Source organism: Enhydra lutris, unplaced genomic scaffold (assembly GCF_002288905.1).
Source record: "Enhydra lutris kenyoni isolate GAN:26980312 unplaced genomic scaffold, ASM228890v2 scaffoldscaffold88, whole genome shotgun sequence".
NCBI classification, from domain to species: Eukaryota; Metazoa; Chordata; class Mammalia; order Carnivora; family Mustelidae; genus Enhydra; species Enhydra lutris.
Genome location: NW_019154172.1, coordinates 3,027,161 through 3,035,205, shown reverse-complemented (window position 1 = coordinate 3,035,205; position 8,045 = coordinate 3,027,161).

Sequence of the window (8,045 nt, the reverse complement as noted above, 5' to 3'; positions counted from 1 at the left end):
GAGCCCGATGTGGGGCTCGATCCCAGGACCCTGAGATCATGACCTGAGCCGAAGGCAGCGGCTTAACCCACTGAGCCACCCAGGTGCCCCTCATTTTATTTCTTGACAGAGTTGTCTATATATGATATCACCACTTCTCCCATTCTTTGTAGAACCCTCTCCAATCACTTCACTTCCTAGAAACGGTCCTTGTCAAGACCACCAATGATCACCATGTTGCCAAATCAGTGGTTATCTCAGTCCTCACTCAACCTACACAGCAACAGCTGACATAATTTTTTTTTAAGATTTTATTTATTTATTTGACAGAGGGAGAAAAGAGCACAAGTAAGCAGAGAGGCAGGCAGAGGGAGGGGGGAAGCAGGTTCCCCAATGAGCAGGGAGCCCATTGCGGGACTCCATCCCAGGACCTTGGGATCGTGACCTGAGCCAAAGGCAGTCGCTTAACCAACTGAGCAACCCAGGTGCCCCAACAGCTGACATAATTGATTGGTCCTTCCTTCTTGACAAATTTTCATTACTTTTTAAAAAATATTGTATTTATTTGTCAGAGAGAGAAAGAGCGAGAGAGAGAGCACACTCAGGGGAAGCGGCAGGCTGGGAGAAGCAGGCTCTCCCGCTGAGCAAGGAACCCAATGAGGGACTCCAGGGATCACTATCTGAGCCAATGGCAGCCGCTTAACGGACTAAGCCAGGCAGGCGTCCCTTCATTACTTCTTTCAGAACATTATTCTCTAGGTTCTCCCTTCAGTGGTCATTCCTTTTGGATCTCCTATACAAGTTGTTCATTATGTCTTAGTTCTTGGACCTCTTTTCTATCTACACCCACTCATTTCCTAGGGAACCTTAACCATTTCATGGCTTTATTACCAATAACTCTTTTTAAAAATACAATTCTTAAAAGTTCTATGTATGGGGCTCAGGTCATGATTCCAGGGTCCTGGGATCGAGACCCGCATTGGGCTCCCTGCTCAGTGGGAAGCCTGTTTCTCCCTCTCCCACTCCCTCTGTTTGTATTCCCTCTTTCTTTCTCTGTCTCCCTCTCTGTGTCAAATAAATAAACAAAATTTAAAAAAAAAAGTAAAGTTTTATTTATTTTTTTAGTAATCTCTACACCCAATGTAGAGCTGGAACTCACAACCCCCAGATCTGGAGTTGCATGCTCTTCCAGCCAGTCAAGCTCCCCTAAATACTGACATTTTAAAAAATTCAATGTACAGACTTTAACAAAAGTAACAGAGAGGTCAAACAAGCACTTATATTAAGAGAAAAACTGACTAGAAGGAATTTCATCTTATTATTTTATTTTTTAAAAGATTTTATTTATTTATTTGACAGAGATCACAAGTAGGCAGAGAGACAGGCAGAAAGAGAGAGGGGGAAGCAGGTTCCCTGTCGAGCAGAGAGCCGGTTGCCTGCTCGATCCCAGGACCCTGGGATCATTACCTCAGCCAAAGGCAGATGCTTAACTCACTGAGCCACCCAGGTGCCCCTATTATTTTATTTTTTAATCATAAAGAGAGTGAGCATACACAAGGAGAATGGTAAGCAGAGAAGCAGGTTCCCCGCTGAGCAAGGTGCTGGATGCCGGACTCGATCCCAGAACCTTAGGATCATGACCTGAGTTGAAGGCAGCCACTTAAGCAGCTGAACTACCCAGGAATCCAGGAATTGTGTCTTTTTAATATTTATTTATTTATTTATTTATTTTTAAGATTTTATTTATTTATTTGACAGAGATCACAAGTAGGCAAAGAGGCAGGCAGAGAGAGAGAGGAAAGGAAGCAGGCTCCCTTCTGGGCAGAGAGCCCGATGTGGGGCTCGATCCCAGGATCCTGGGATCATGAGCTGAGCCGAAGGCAGAGGCTTTAACCCACTGAGCCACCCAGGCGCCCCCCTTTTTTTTTTTATTTTTTAAAAATTAACATATAATCTATTATTAGCCCCAGAGGTACAGGTCTGTGAATCGTCAGGCTTACACACTTCACAGCACTCACCATAGCACATACCCTCCCCAATGTCCATAACTCAGTCACCCTCTCCCTAGTCCCACCCCCCACAATCCCCAGTTTGTTTTGAGACATTAAGAGTCTCTTATGGTTTGTTTCCCTCCCGTCAGGAATTGTATCTTAAATGCCTTATAGTAACCTACTTGATGCATTTAATTAACTGAGCTCTGTTCCTGTGAAGAATATAGATAGCTCATGTACAGGTATGGAGGAATGATTTATACATTTTTACATTTGCACAGGTATGAATGAACATTTGTACATTCACCTTATATACATATACATTAAATCTGAAAAATATTTAATTGATGATCACCAGATATATTTCATTTTTGTTGATCTTTTGGAAGAGGTCATCTAAAGATAAGAATTTGTGGTTCTGGCTCATGAATCATGTAATGAGCCCAGCCTGGATTCTATTGGACACCAAGTCTCCTCTACTCTTCTTCAGACATCAGATGGATTTTTGGTACTTGTTTGGAAAGTTCTCTGGGTAACATGCTAGGTCACCATTTATCATAAAAAGATACAATTCAGGAACAGCCAGATGAAGAGATACACAGGGCCAACTATGGGGAAAGGCGCACAGCTTCCATGCCCTCTCTGGGTTCCTCTTTCCAAATCTCCACAAGTTCACCAACCCGGAAGCTCCAATACTGACAATGCTTTCCCCCCCACCCAAGATTTTATTTATTTGATAGAGACACAGTGAGAGAGGGAACACAAGCAGGGGGAGTGGGAGAGGGAGAAGTAGGCTTCCCGCTAAGCAGGGAGCCCGATGCGGGGCTCTATCCCAGGACCCCGGGATCATGACCCGAGCCAAATACAAACCCTTAACGACTAAGTGCCCTTCTTTTTTAAGATTTATTTTTATTTATTTGGGAAGAGAGAGTGAGAGCAAGTGGGGACGGCAAGGAAGAGGGAGAGAACCTCAGACTCCTCATGGACGGAACATGGAGACCAGTGTGGGGCTTGATACCAGGACCCCAAGATCATGACCTGAGCCAAAATCAAGAGTCGGATGCTTGACTAACTGAGCCTCCCAGGCAACCCCCAACACTAACAATTCTTAAATTGATGTTTCCTACCTAGATCTTTCTTGTGAACTTCAGACTCTTATATCTAGTGCCATTTATAGATCTGATATCTCAAACGCAAGCTGTCCATAACTGAAATCCTGACTTCTATTCATTTCCCACATGACTGCTCCTCCATCTTTCTTCCCTGGTCCATCTGAGAAAATGTGTATTTCATGCATTTTCAACGGGGGCATTGTCACCCCACAAAAGGGAAAAATTTGGCTCTTGCATGATGAAGAAGTCTTAGATATTATAGTGATTTAGATATTATAGATATCATATATAGATTATACATAGATATACATAGATATTATATATAGATATTACATATAGATACTATAGTGGTAACTCACTAAAACTCAAATATACCCAAAATCTTTTCTTCAAAGATTTTATTTACTCTAGAAAGAGAGAGAGAGAGAGAAAGAGAGAGAGAAAGAGCCTGTGCACAGAGGGGAGGGAGAGAGAGAGGGAGAAGCAGACTCTGCCCTGAGTCTGGGGTCATGTTAGGGCTCGATCCCAGGAACCTGAGACCATGACCTGAGGGGGAGGCAAACACCTGACCAACTGAGACATCCGGCACCCCCTACCCAACACAATCTTATTCCTTACTTAATTTCTCTATTTTTTTTGGATAGGACAAAAACAACAATAACATTGAGTTCATGGAAGATATACAAAATTATGCAAGGTCAATGCTACAAAACTTTGAGGCTGTGACTGGAGAACTTTCCCTTAATTTTGAAGTTCTGAATACAAGGAAGTGGCCTATACCCGATTTTTTTTGGCTGTCATGTAGTGCCTTGTGAATATCATTTTTGATTCTGAGTGCTTTTGTGTATGACTTGGGCTTTGAGGAGCAAATAAAAATAGTTTGTATTTTATTATTTAATTTTACCTTTGTTATTCAGTTCATCATTAACTCTGTCAAATGCTGAGAAGGAAAAAATGTCAACAATATCTGAACAACTAGTTAGTAATTTTCTCATGTCAAATAAAAATTTTAAATTCATTAAAAATTTTGAAGAAACAATTTTTTCAATTGTTTTGCTGGAAATATAAACAATTTTGAAGGATTTATTTATTTTTTTAAAGATTTTATTTATTTATTAGAGAGAGAAAGGAAAAGCAAAGCAGGGGGGAGCAGCACGGAGAGGGGGAAGCAGGCTCCCCACTGAGCAAGGAGCCTGATGTGGGACTCCATCCCAGGACCCTAGGATCATTTCCTGAGTGGAAGGCAGATGCCTAACCAACTGAGCCACCAAGGTATTCCTCTTTTTATTTTTTAAAAAGATTTTATCCATTTATTCAACAGAGAGGGACAGTACAAGAAGGGGGAGCAGTAGGCAGAGGGAGAGGGAGAAGCAGGCTCCCCATTGAGCAAGGAGCCCAATGAGGACTTATCCCAGGACCCCAGGAACATGACTTGAGTCAAATGCAGATACCTAACCAACTAAGCCACCCAGCCACAATTTTGAATGATTTAAAAAAGTGATTACATTGCTATTATGTATTTGTGTAAACCACCAATTTGCATATGTGATGGCCATAAATTATAATTTATGTAAGTAAATAAATTATTATTATTATTATTATTATTTTTAGATTTTTTATTTATTCATTTGACAGAGAGAAAGATCACAAGTAGGTGGAGAGGTGGGCAGAGAGAGAGAGGAGGAAGCAGGCTCCCTGCTGAGCAGACAGCCCGATGCGGGGCTCGATCCCAGGACCCTGGGATCATGACCTGAGCCGAAGGCAGAGGCTTTAACCCACTGAGCCACCCAGGCGCCCCAGTAAATAAATTATTAAAGTTTACTCAGCAAATGCAGTTATAAAGATTTTAAATATTAATAGCTTAAAAGTTTCTTTTTAAACATTTTTAAAAATTCTTTTTTAAAAGATTATTTATTTACTTATTTGACAGAGAGAGATCACAAGTAGGCAGAGAGGCAGGCAAGAGAGAGAGAGGGAAGCAGGCTCCCTGCTGAGCAGAAAGTCCAATGCGAGACTCGATCCCAGGACCCTGACATCATGACCTGAGCTGAAGGCAGTGGCTTAACCCACTGAGGCACCCAGGCACCCTAAAGATTTTATTTATTTGACAGAGAGCACAAGCAGGGGGAGCAGCAGGTAGAGAGAGAGGGGAGAAGCAGCCTCCCTACTGAGCAAGGAGCCAGATGTGGGACTTAATTCCAGGATACTGGGATCATGACCTGAGCCAAAGGCAGACACTTAACCGACTGAGCCACCCAGGCACCCCCGCTTTAAAATTTTTAATTTTTAACTTGTGGTATTAGTACTTTTAAAAATATATATATTTATTAAAGTAATGTCTACACCCAACATGGGATTCAAACCCATGACTCCAAGATGAAGAGTTGCATGCTCTCCTAACTGAGCCACACAGGTGCCCCAAAGATTTTAGTACTGCTTTACTCTGCATTGAATAAAGCATACAGCTCATAAACAGATATATAGTTTATCTGTGGCATTAAAATTCAATGTGAGCTGGGTGATTAGGAAAAAATATTTAAAAAGGATCTTCAGGGGCAACATAATAATAAAAAAAAAAGCAGAGAAATACTGGTCTAGCTGCTCAGGTCACAAACTGTGGTGTTGTACCTGACTCATTTGTTTTTCTCATACTCACCTTAACTCCATGAGCAGTTCTTTTGACTCTATCTTCAAAATATATCCAGGATCATGGGGTGCCTGGGTGGCTCAGTGGGTAAAGCGTCTGCCTTCGGCTTAGGTCATGATCTCAGAGTCCTGGGATTGACCCCTGAGCCCTGCAAGGGGCTCTCTGCTCATCAGGGAAACTGCTTCCCCCTCTCTCTGACTTCCTACTCATGATCTCTCTCTTTCTGTCAAATAAATAAATAAAATCTTTAAAATTATCTATATCTGTCTCTGTATCTATATCTATATCTATATCTATATCTATATCTATATCTATATCTATATCTATATCTATATCTATCTCCAGTATCTGACACCACTTATTATCTCTTTGCTATCACTCTTGTACAAGCTATGGTTTCCTTGTCTGGATTATTCCAATAGCCTCCTTGACTGGTGGCTCTTAAATCTGTTTTCAACATAGCAACCAGTTAAAAAGTTACGTGGGTTGTAACTTCCCTACTTAAAACTTCTCTGCTTAAATGGCTCCCCATCTCAAAGTTAAAAGCCAGAATCCTGGGGTGCCTGGGTGGCTCAGTGGGTTAAAGCCTCTGCCTTCCGCTCAGGTCATGATCCCAGGGTCCTGGGATCCAGCCCCGCATCGGGCTCTCTGCTAAGTGGGGAGCCTTCTTCCCTTCCTTTCTCTCTGCTTGCCTCTCTGCCTATTTGTGATCTCTGTCAAATAAATAAATAAAATCTTTATTTAAAAAAAAAAAAAAAAAAAGCCAGAATCCTTACAGTCACCAGCAAGGTCTTCCAAGAACCCCCTCCCTCCACGTCAGACCTGATATTCTGCTCCTTGTACCCTACTCTTCTCCAGCCACATCGGCCTCCCTTTTCTTCCTGGAATATGTCAAGGCACAGTTGCAGTCCTTTGCACTTGGCTGATCCAGCACGTTCTTCTCCCCCTTCCCAAGACCTGCTTGGTTACCTTACTCTTAGCGTTCAGCTAAGTGTCACTTCCTTCCAAAAGCCTTCCTCGATCACCAATTGCCCTCTCATACAGGATCTCATAAACAAAATTCTCTCTCCTTACATTGTTTCAGAGAAGTAGCTTCTTGGTTCCACACACTACTACTTCATAGAACTTATTACTCCCTGACACGTATTTGTTTATGATCTCCTGCTACTAAGCCCCATAGGTAGAATATTTTTGTTTTGCTATTATACTTCCCAGTATCTAGAACTATACTTAGCACAAAACGTTCACCAACTTTTTGTTTAATGAATGAACACTAGATATGAGTTTGACAAAACAGGTTCCTTGCCTCAAGAAACGATGAGTTCTTTGGGGAGACGTAAAAGACTTAAAATACAGTAACTGCATGTACTTAGTGGAACACAGGAGCCTCCAAATCTGCCCAGAGGATTTACATAAGCAGATACGATGGGAAGGCTAATCTAGGTTGTGCTAATCAATACAATAGACGGCTAGGGCTCTTGTAAACGATAATGTATTACGCAGTTGTGAGGCTATTATAACCCGCAAAGGTGAGATCACTTCTCGCCTTCTATTTTCTCGTCTCGAAAATTTTACTAGGCAATTCTTCGTTTCACTTCATTTACTTCCTCTTCCTATAATCCAAATAGCCTACCGGCTATGAATGGCACCGCCCAACGGGAGTGTAAAATATTGTTTGATTTGGGAGTCTGCGTAGTGAATGGCTCGCCGGAGCTGACGCATGCGCATCTTTTGAGGCACTGCAAGATGGCGGCCAGCCACTTTGTCGCGCGTCGGAGCCCCGAGGAGTTAGCGGCGGCGGCGGCGGCGGCTGCAGCTGCAGCAGCTGCAGCTGCCAGAGAGTAACAGTGACCCCTGAGCGGTGGGAATTACCCGGCCTGCTGTAAGAGTTGGCAATCCCAAGAGCGAGACCTCGCTAGGAAATAAAGGGCGGGGCAGAGCGGTGAAGCCCCACCCCCGACCTCTCCTTAGTTTGACCAACTCCCTCACCCTTCCTCCGGGTTTTTCCTAGCCCTCTACACGCCGGTCTGGTGCGCAAGCGTACAAATAATCGTAGCGCCTCCTTGGCCCTTAGAGCTTGAGGGCTTCTGCGCGCGCTTCTCGTTCTGGTCCTTTGATTGGTCAGACTGCCCCGCCATCACGCCTCCCTCTGCTTTCTAGGTTGAGAAGGAAGCGGGGAGGCGGAGCGAAGCGGCGCGTGCGCGATACTGTTGCTGTCCCTTTGCTGCTATTGCGTTGCAAAAAAAATCCAGACTAGGTAGCCTTGGGCCTTTTCTGTGCTAGAGGATCTAAAGGAGAAAGATTTCTGCAACTGAA